The sequence below is a fragment of the Eleginops maclovinus genome, chromosome 10 (assembly GCF_036324505.1).
Source record: "Eleginops maclovinus isolate JMC-PN-2008 ecotype Puerto Natales chromosome 10, JC_Emac_rtc_rv5, whole genome shotgun sequence".
NCBI classification, from domain to species: Eukaryota; Metazoa; Chordata; class Actinopteri; order Perciformes; family Eleginopidae; genus Eleginops; species Eleginops maclovinus.
The window spans coordinates 20,391,732-20,403,108 of NC_086358.1; the positions used below are offsets into that span (position 1 = coordinate 20,391,732).

The following is an 11,377-nucleotide window of genomic DNA, read 5'->3' on the forward strand; positions in this document are numbered from 1 at the left end:
CGATCACTTAAACGTTTGGTGAAATACAATGGTAGAAAAACAACAGTAGAACACGGCTATGTTTAATAGTAAGAGCATTTCCACACGCACAATGTGAAGGGAACTCAAGGGATTGGGACTTAACAGCTGTGTAGCCGTAAGAAAACCACTTGTCAGTGAGGCTAATCAGGAAAAAGGCTTGAATTTGCTAGGGAGCATAAAGTTTGGACTCTGGAGCAATGCAGGAAGGTCATGGGGTCGGATGAGTCCAGATGTACCCTGTTCCAGACTGATGGGCACATCAGGATAAGAAGAGAGGCGTCCGAAGTGATGCCCCCCATCACACCTAGTGCCTACTGTACAAGCCTGTGGGGGCAGTGCTATGATCTGGGGTTGCTGCAGTTGGTCTGGTCTAGGTTCAGCAACGCTATGTGTCCAAAGAATGAGGTCAGCTGACTACCTGAATATACTGAAGGACCAGGTTATTCCATCAATGGATTTCTTCTTCCCTGATGGCACGGTTATGTTCCAAGATAGCAAGGGCAGGATCCATCGGGCTCAGATTGTGAAAGAGTGGTTCAGGGAGCAAGAGACATTATTTTCACACATGGATTGGCCCCCACAGAGTCCAGACCTGAACCCGATTGAGAATCTTTGGGATGTGCTGGAGAAGACTTTGTGCAGTGGTCCGAATCTCCCGTCATCAATTCAAGATCTTGGCGAAAAATGTATGCAAGACAGAAATAAATGTTGTGACTTTGCAGAAGCTTGTGGAAACGATGTGTAACCAATGTTTAAATAATCTATGTAGGCTATGAAGAAGAACTGTTGAAAAGAAATCCACATTCAAATCTACTCAATTCATATTTATAGTATGTACAGAAGATAATGTCAGTATTAGAATTAATTTGAAAAGAAACCAATTATAAATATGAACAATGACAGAAGAAATGAACTGGAAGTTATTTGGAAAGGATTGTTTCCTCCCCCAGCGTCTACTTCCTGTTTATTTTATTAGCCTTTTACATTTCAAGATACTAGCTCAGTCAACCAATCGGATATCAGCTCCCGCTATGTTGACCTCCGCACTTGGCGCTTCTTTTTTTTCCGTGAGCTTCAGCGAGGGGTGAGAGCAACTATCGAGACAAGCAACATATGAAACACGGAAAGAAAAGCTATAAAAGTTTATTAAAAGTGGATTTAAAAAATCCGCTGGATAACTTCAACTCCGCGATCCTGTGAGAGCACGGCGAGAGGGACCTGTCATCACTAGTCACGGAGGAGAAACACATGGTGAGAGACATTTTGACCGTGCTAAGCGCTAGCCACAAACGCTAACTCTCAATTGGAATGCCATTAATTTATGCTGAAGATGTTAGCTTTGTTATTTTGAATGTGAGATCTGAGAGTATGTGTTTGTGAATCTGTTACGTCCCCACTAAAGTCTAGGGGACCTGAAGAGCCTCAAGAGTAACTTTGTCAACTTGAGGTGTAGTTAAGATAGCCTGACCCTTCTGTTCTAAGAACGAAGCGCCAACAATGGTTTCCCTATCATCAACAAACACATCAGACCTAGGCTGAGTTGACAAGACTGGGCTTACAAGTATTTTTAACTCCTCAAGTTTTTGCAGAACTATCTCTCTTAGCTCTTTTTTTGTACAATACCTGTCTACTGAAATGTTATAGTGAGCTGCAATACATAACAAGTCATCTTTGCGAAACGAATCCAACTTATCAAAACTTGGATTTTTGATGAAATCCTCTAATTCAAAACCCATTTTCTCCGCCAAACTGTCACAACTACAGTGACTTCTCAATAGTGGTTGTCTTTAGCTCAGGAAAAAGTATCCCGGACGAGCCCCCATTTGTGTTACGTCCCCACTAAAGTCTAGGGGACCTGGAGACAGTAACACGCGACAACCAATTAATGAGCAAGTCAGGTTAAAGGTCACAGACAATGTTTATTTCTTATCACAAAAGAATAAACAACAAATGTTCTTCAGGTGAGGAGGAGGAGGAGGAGGAGACAAGGGAGATTGTGCCAAATAAAAGAAATAAATATAACAAAAACCAGGCCTATCTCTACATCTCTCTTCTGAAACAAACCCAAACAAAAACCCTCACTTCCTGAACTACTACTAAGTGGACAAAGCAAAATACAGGGGTGGCAACAATCCGCTAACATAGTGTGTCTAACATAGGTTATCTACGTGATGAGATGTAAAGGGTACCCCAACTTACCTAACTCCTCCACCTCCCACCACACACACACAGTCACAACATACAGCACAGGATACACGATTGTCACAATAATTTAACACGCAGTCAAATTGAGGCTCTCCAGTCAGCAGCAGGCCCAGCAGTGAGACCGAGAAGGCTTCCTGGTTGTCTCCTTTATGGCTGGTCCTGGGTGCTGATTGGTCAGCTGAGGGTGAGGAGCCAATCAGTCATCAGTCAGAGATGCCCAGGCAGGTACTGATCAGCTGCTGATTAGCTGTAGCGAATGACAGGGAGTAGAGAAAAGAGCAGGAGGCAAGAAACAAAAGTACAGCCTGCTCGGCACGTAACAGAATCTATTTAACGTTTGCATATCTGTTATGGTATCCAAATGGTTAATTGTTTAGATTTAGGCACTTCAGGTTGTGCTGTTTAAGCACACTATATGTTTTGGTTGTTTAAGCAAAGGATGCACACAGCATGTGTTTTCTTTTACTTATTATTATTGTTGTACTGTTAATATTTTATGCCAGTTGTGATATGTGAAAGTGAATGTTGATATGTGAAGGAGGAATTATTTTTGCTGTAATTCAGTGTGAACGGTTATTTCAGAACTTTAGTTCTCTAATACTTTGAACTGATCAGAAGCTTGAATGTTCTGACCTTATTCACAATAGGTCAGGTTTTTTGTGGATCAGGAGAGTTCCATCCAGACCCACCTGGAGTTGGAGTCTGTTGGACGTTTGATGGCGAGCTACTAGAGAGTGGAACTAGGAACTCAATTGCGTGCAGAAGAACAAGCAACAACTTTGTTTCCACACACACACCCAACCAACATACTCAACAGTGCGGTAGGACAAACACTTTCCACTTTCCCAGTGGACTGAACAGTATTATCTGCTGTGAGGAACAGAAGGAGTTAGATTGCACATTGAACCTAAAGATTATCGATACAGCCGAATCATTTGGTTTTATTTTTATACTTACCCGGTAAGAATTGTGTATTACTGTATAACTGTGTTCCTATTCATCCTTCCCTGTTTTCATTAAATGGGAAGAGTAGTTCCTTCTCAAGGAGAGATACTGTGTCTGAGTTGTTCAGGTGTGTTGTTTGTTTATCCTTGGCTCCATAGTCATATCAAGAGCTTCTGACCTTACTAACCATAGATAGATATCACATTTGTTTCTACTGTTCATATATATATTTTGTAGCTCCACTAAAAAGGGTTACAGATGCCACAGCGAATGCGTGCCGTAATCAAAGCTAAAGGCGGTCCGATGAAATATGAGAGAGTGTGACCTTTTGTTTTTGGCAAGGCAGTGTACATATGCAAGCAAATATTGTTTCTGTTAACTCTGAACAAAAGCAGATTGAGAACCGACAGCCATCTCTGTGATGTCCTTCGCATCTCAACCACCACTTACTCCCGACCTGCCAGCCATCCTTCAGTCCAAAGCACAGCATCATAAGTGCAACGCTGTTCCCGTTGTAGGTGAGTTAAAATATATTACACAGTATTCATGTGTTCAAAAGCCCAATTACTTAATAAACTCAGTCAAGTTGATGACATTTTCTAAAAAAGGTTAGCTGATGTGTTAACAACTGCAATAAATGATTTGCATAACTATCTTAAACACAGCCTACCCTTCCCCTTGTCCTCTTATTTCCCCCTCTTTATACATAGCTGTGAAGGGGGTCTCCATCCTGACTAAAAAGCAATCTGAGGCTGCTGTTTTGAGAATGAGCTGTCAATCCTTTCTGTAAAAAAAAATGTATAAATGAAAACCCATTCATGGAGAGATGTGATGTAGGCTGTCTTTTCTTTAAGTATATTAAATTATCAAGCATTATTTACTTACATTTGATTGATTTTGATTGCTGTTAATACACTAGAGGTGAGGCGATATGCGAGTGGCCCAACCTTTCGCATATTTTTGTGCATGGGGCCCTAAGTGGAAAAAGTTTGGACAGTCTAGATAATTCAAACAGCTCTTATCATGGCTGCCACTGAGGTACTTCCAGGTAATTTCACTCCGTTTGGAACCTTCCTAAGATATACTGACAATTCCACCACAACCTAGGACACTATATACACACAGGGTAAGGGGGCACAGGTGGAAACAATCAGGGCGGGGTAGACAATTACGAAAGTGGGAGACATGAAGGCGGGGAGCACACAGACTGAAACGGGAGGTAGAATTACTTAAAAAAATAAAACAGGAAGAAGAAGATATACTTTATTAATCTCTTGAAGGAAAATGTCTTTCCCCACTCTGTGGTGTTTAACACACACAGGATATACATGCTCAAGCAACCACGCACACACAGGAGAGGTGGCAGAGCAGGGAGGCTGCCAGGTACCCGAGCGATCAGATTCAGGGTTTGGTGCCTTGCTCAAGGGCACCTTGGCAGTGGCTCAGGGAGAGAACTGGCACCTCTCTAGCTACCAGCTCAATCCATTTGTTTGGTCCAATCGGGACGTGAACTGGCAACCCTTTGGACCCCAGTCCAAGCCCTTACAGACTAAGCCACTCCCGCCCGAAGGCACAAATCAACAAAAAGACAGGACAAAAACTAATTAAAATAATCATGCTTAAATTATCTTTCAAGACATGACAGTATTTTGCCAACTCAACTCAATAAAACTCGAACTATATTGAGAACGTTTTTTGACCGATGCGGCTCTCGAAGGCCTCTTGAGTCATTGTAGGGGTCAGATATTTCTTTGAAACCTCACATGTCAAAGTGTTTCATCGACACATTTTCATCTGACTGGACACAACCCATCGCTGTTACATGACTGTGATATAGCTTTGGGTATATACAGTACATGCATACTTGCAAACTAGTTGCTTTTGAAATCAAGATACAGCCGCGGAAAAAATTAAGAGACCTCTCCAATTTTTTCTTAAATCTTTATCTCTACATGTATGGCAGCTATTCCAGTGTCTGTTGAATTCCAAAACTGAAAAATTGCAAGTAGTTTATAGAATACGATAAAAAAAAACTTAACTCAAAAGACATAGCTAAAAAAAATAAAACAAGAGAAACTCATAATGCTGAAGTGGTCTCAATCTTTTCCGGGGCTGTATGTCATTTACATGATTTGTGTAGATCTTAAGAGTTTTTTTGGCCAGCACAATTTCCCTTATGCTGGAAACCAGAAACGGTTCTGAAAACAGCTATCAGGTCGTCCTCTTCTCTTCAATAAAACGTCTTGGTTGATCCTTCTCGAGTCTTCAATCAGAATCAAGATAACTGCATCTCTAAAATAAAAGAAGAACTTTTTGCGGATGAACTTCCACTTTATACATTGATGTATACAACTTTAATGGCGATAGATTTGGAGTAAGTCTCGTTTGTTGCTTGATAGATAAGCAGTTGCCAACTTAATGTGTGTGTGTGTAAATGATTCTTTCTAACGTTACCCTATCAAAATGTTCCCAACCTGTTAATAATGGAAAGCTGCAATAACTTGCACGCTAGCACGTCAGCCAACGTAAACTTTATCACATGTATTACAACGTTACTGTTCAGGATTCTTTTTGCTGAGTTATGGCTAACTTCTGTCATTCTCGTGAGTTACAGAGTAAATAAAAACATGCGACTCAATTAAAAACAATTTAATTTAACTCGCTCTAAAGTACTTCGCTCTGTAAGGAGCAGCAGGTTCAGATGTCAGAACCAATTTAAGTGGACATTAGAGTTGTCTTTCTGAAATTAGACTCAAACACTGCATTAATTGCATTCATATTTTGCAGGGATGCACCGATACATCGTTAAGACAGGTCTGTGAAAATGGCCTTGTCGAGGAGATTAAATGTTTCTTGGGTGATTTCAAAATCTGCCCCCTTGACTTTTGCCAAGGTTTCATCAGAGATTTTTGACTATGGTCTCTGGGTTTCCATATGAGCATCTGACTTTCTCTTTGTTGAAGGTCTTGGTAAGCAGCTTCTCATCAAGTAGACTACATACTTTCAGTTCTTAGCCAGTGCGGATGCATCCTTCGCTGAGGTCTTAGATCAGGGGTGCCCACACTTATTCAGCTTGTGAGTTACTTTTAAAATGACCATATCAAAAATGATCCAAGGAAGATTCCAATCAAAAGTTTCAAAATAAATCTGTAATTAACAACACTTGGAACATTGCAATGGTTTTTGAGGAATGTATTAAGATGTATTTATGTATGAATGGGAGATTGTCTCCTCACAGAATGTATTCATAGCTATCCAAGCCTATTCAAGACCTCTTAACAATGCCCAAACTAGCTGCAACTCAACAACACATAGTAGAATTTTCATATCATGTGATGGGTCCCTTGAGTCTTTTGAGTTTTTCCTTCCTCATTCTTCACTGTTCTTCATTTCTTCTTGCATGTTTAGCAGTGATACTCCTGGAAGAATATGTTGTGTTTATTTCTGCATCTTTCTGCATGCCTGATTTCCTCCATCCCTAGTCTTCACAGCTGTCATCAAGTTCTGGACTATCCATCAGCTACTCAGTCAAGTGTAATATAAAGTCCAGGTACTGTTTGGTGTTATGTGCTGGCCGTTGAAGGGTTTTGCTGTCAGACTTGTATTGGATCATGGAGTTTGTGAAGGTGACATCAATAAGTAAGTAATCAGTCTCAATGTCAGTTTTCTTGGTCCCGTTTGACATGGGATAAAAGGTTAGCGTGGGACCACAGAGGTCCAAGCCACCCATAATCTTGTTGTATTCTCTGATCCCTACAGGTCTTCTCCTCTGGAGAGTAGCCTTTTCATTTTTTGCACCATCTGATACAGATATCTTCAGGTTCTATGCCATGTACGGTAGAAGCCCTCAGCACTGGTTTGTTGTCAAGCCCTTTTGTAATGGCTAGCTCGGGACTCTTTCTGATCACTGACACCAATGCTCGTCTACTTTTCGCAGCTGCTTGTCTCCTAGCAGCTGGCACAGGTTTGGATTGTTTTTCACCATGGTTCCAGTCGCTGGAATGCCCTTTGCCAGCAATGCATCCTTGAGATCAATTGTTGTGAAGTGTTCGTCGAAGAATAGGTGACTTCTTGTGGGAGCAGATTCAACCATGTGTAGGACTGATGCTGCTCCAAGACCTTCTCAAACTGAGAGGGCCACGCAATCAATTAATAGCCTGACTCTACAAAGAATATCTGCCTTCTTTGTTTCCTCTGTTACAGCCAGGTCATCAACAACCTTGAGTAAGCTTGAAAAATCCTTATCCCCTTCCCATGTTGCTGCTTATAACTGTCACAATTACATTCTAGGATATCCTAGGCAGGCCATGTGGACCAATATGCCGAAGAAGATCTTCATTTCTTCTAAAGTAGTATTCAGAGACACTCCTGTAGTTTGATTGGTGAATTCTGCAAAATCTTCAAAGACTTTGTTGTCAATGCACTGGGACAAGTACTGAAATGGACTCCAGTCAGCACGGGTTGTAGGGTCATCAGGAAGCACTGGTGTGAATCTTTTATGATGGAATATAACACCAATAAAGGACTAAGTATCAAACAGGCGTTAGTTTAATAATTTTAAGATTTAAGAAATGAACTGTTCATATAAGATACATGACAGGTAACTTTCTTTATTTCAATTTATGGTATTATTCTCTCCATTCTTCGTTCAGCCAATGGTGTTGCAGTTTCTCATTTCTCCCATTTTTGTGTGTACGCATGGGTCAGAGTGTCCGTGGAGGACCGCATATTTCCTGTCAAGTTTGTTTCTTATAAATCGCAAACATTGCTTGGACGCCAGTCCTTCCTCTCCATTCTACCTGTCATAGTGTAGTTCTCTTCATCTATGTGGATGTACATCAATATTATAAATAAACTGGTCCTGGCTGGCCACTGGACAGGCTAACGAAGCGTATGTTTTGGCTAGTCCTCAAGTCCAAGTCTCCTGATCCTGTCTTGACTTTATACACACATGAATAACTGGCCACTTTCATACTTAGCAGATCAGAATCATCACAGGGAAAAAAGGATCACTCATTCATGCTATGTTACAGTAAGCCCCTTAAAATCAAAACTCTTCTGTTCTACTTTGTAGAGTGGCACAAAAGGCTGTTAAATGTTTTGGCAGTGTTTTGGCATAATGTTCAGCAACACATATCTCATGTGGCTTTTCTCTTAACTATGCAAGCCCTTCATCTACACAATGAAGGCTCGACTTGACAGGTCTGAAGCAGGGAGATTGTGACGTTAACATGGAGACAACAGGCTTTGACATGTTAATTCACATGGCACAATCCCAGCATTTCATTTCTCTATGTGCTGTGAGCAAAGGAGAGATGGGTACTAAACACTGCAGCAAATTAAAAGAGCATCAATGCGTTTTAGGAGATTGATGCTCCTTTGCCTGTTAGAGATGTAAAGTCAATGGAGCGAGCATGTCATCTGTTTAAAAGAGTTTTTGTCAAACAATGCTGCGCTAGGAGTAACTGAGCAGCTCTGTGAAGAAACATGAGTATTGTGCTGTTTGTAAAGCTCTTACAATTATAATTCCCTGAAAGTATTTCACACTAAACCGTGTGAACAAATATACCTCCCCCTCCACACACACACCTACTCTTTATAGTGGCTCTCTAATTGTTTAAAAGCAAATCTGCCTCCTCTGTATACTGTGACCTTGTTAGAGAATTACAGAGCCGCAGAGGACCATTATTGCTGTATCGACTCACTGTATTGAATTCTCATTACCAGGCAAGCCGCCAGGTGGAGTGCAGTATGATTCTTTCCGTCAAGAGAGCTGGCAAACGGCCTTCAGAGAGGATGAGTTACTGCTGTACTCTACGGAGCGGGACGTTAAAAATCGAGCAGGGCGGCATAAAGGCTCGTCTGCAGTCACAGATGAGACTTTACTGTTTCTAATTATGATCAAGAGTATTTAACAAAGTACCAGCTGTCTGTTGAACATGTTGGATTTATTTGTACTTGTTCAACTCATGGCAATGAAAACAGAAAATGTACAGCCCATGACAGAAAGGAGCAGGGAGAAGAACTTCTTATTTTACCTGAGATGTTCTGTCAATCACAGCTGCCAACAAACCAATAGATGAGAGTGGCAAAATAACAGCCTGCCCACTTTAGAAGGGAAAACATTTGCTTTCCTTTGAAGGGCGGTAAATACAGATTCTAAAGTTTTCAGCAATCGCATAACAAGAAGCCCAATTATGATGGTCAGACAGGCAAACTATTAAAAAATGTCAAAGGAGAGCAGTGCGGAAATGATGTCCGGTCAGTCTGCTGGAGGACGAGGGGCAGGCAGCAGGCTGACACTGAAACTGTGGTTTCTGAATCTGTTTCTTTTACTGTCCTTTTTTCTGTAGAGGTAAAGAAACTGTAACTCTGGATTTATTTGTTGTTTGAGGTGCAATAAATTACTCACCAACTTTAAGACATGAATAAACTTTTATTTTCAGCTTCGCTCAGATGAAGTATTTTCACTAACCCAAAGACAAAAAGAAGTCCGGTCAATTTAACATTCTTAGACAAACAACATCTGTTTTCAGAAAAACATGGAACACTATTTGAAAATGTGTTGTTTGTTGTTTATTTTAAAGATGTTCAACCTGTACGAAGTGTTTAAAGGAAAATAGCTGGTGAAAATAAAAGACAAGAACAAATTGAGTTGTCCATGCGCCCTCTGTTGCCCCCAGGCCGACCAAGTTCGGGCAGACACTGAGTCTATACCAAAAAAAAACAGAAGAGCTTGACAATAATACTGTTTGTTGGGTGAAGCAGTGAATGCTGACCATTACCCAAACAATAAAAATGTTGCTCAACATCAAAGTGAAGATTCAAATGTGCATATATCACCGTGTGCGGAAAATAGGACCCAAGTGCAGTAGAGACAGGGAGGTAGATTACCAGGTCCAAACAAAAGGTGAAGTTTATTCAAATTAAAGCTGTACTTACAAAGAAACACTAACTAACTGGACACAAGGAACGGGACAGGGCACGATGCAACACATGAAATGGTATTATCTGTTGCATCGTTGAGCTTTTAAGCCCACAATCTGCCTGCCGAGTCTGCATTTAATATTCTAGAGGTTTCTTGTGTGTCAAACAGGGTTGTTTATTCATTTTAAGAACTGATTTTTCCTTTTTTAATGAACCCTTGATAACCATGAACATTTCACATGGTTTCATCCTTCTGAGAGGAGGTTTCTCTTTCATTCAGTGATGTTGTATGCTTTGGTCAAAGAGTGTGGAGGGACATAATCCTGTCAGGTCAGATTTTTTATCAACCCCAGAGTCTGCTTGGAAAGTGGTGTACGCCTTTTTTGGATCACATACAACTTTATAAGTGAGGCCTCTGATCAGGAATCTGATCATCACACATTCAGGGATAGCTTGAGGTAACACTTAGAAATGTTAGATCTATGGACTTGCATGCTTATTTATTCAGCATCATGTGTAACTGATACACATATTATTGGGGTTCTCAATTTTTGGAACTTTTAAAGTGCACTTAATGCATTGTATAACTTCTGGATATGCTGCGTGTATTAATGGAGGTACATTTAGAATGTGTCTTTTGGGACGCTGTGGTTATTTTGGCAATGACGGGACAAGGACAAAAGATTCTAAAATATTTGATGTCAAGCTACCAGCAACATGCTCAGGTTCCCCTTTTAAAATCTAAAAGGATGAATCATTGTTGCTCTGATTACACAGTCTGGCTCTTTGCCAACTATCTGGTCTATATCTTATATGATTTTAGAGTTGTTATTTGTAGAGATTTGAGGGTAACAGTAACACAGCGTAGGTTTGTAAAGGCCAAATGTTCTATAAATGATGTACAGTAGCAAAGTTCACAAACAACTTGTTGCCCTTCATTAAACGTATTGTGTCTTCACTGGAGGGACTGAGTAAGATTTGTCAGCATGTGTTACAGGAATAATTTGCCAGTGTATTCTTGGCTTCAGTCGATTTCACGTTTGATGATGTTGTCACTGCTCTTCACTTCTGTTTGAGCCTATCTGCAGCTGCTGAATCTTTCATGAACATTCTGGCTCTGAGAGCTTTTGGCAGTGATCAAATCCCTTAATCAAACAAAGGTATTAAGCCAACATTTCTTGAACATAAAACGTACTAAAAAAAAAAAATGTCCCTACAGGAAATAGTTCCCTTCATGGCTTTACATAACCAAAAGAACAAAAGGAAAGTGGAATGTGTG

At 40.6% G+C, this 11,377-nt stretch overlaps 1 long non-coding RNA gene across 1 annotated transcript; it reads left to right on the top strand.

Moving 5' to 3' along the window:
* The first annotated feature begins 1,085 nt into the window (after window positions 1-1,085).
* Window positions 1,086-3,692, top strand: LOC134870476 (uncharacterized). The gene is made up of 3 exons (XR_010166569.1): window positions 1,086-1,272; window positions 2,874-3,047; window positions 3,567-3,692. It is a non-coding gene; the product is annotated as an uncharacterized LOC134870476 (long non-coding RNA).
* Window positions 3,693-11,377: the final 7,685 nt, after the last annotated feature.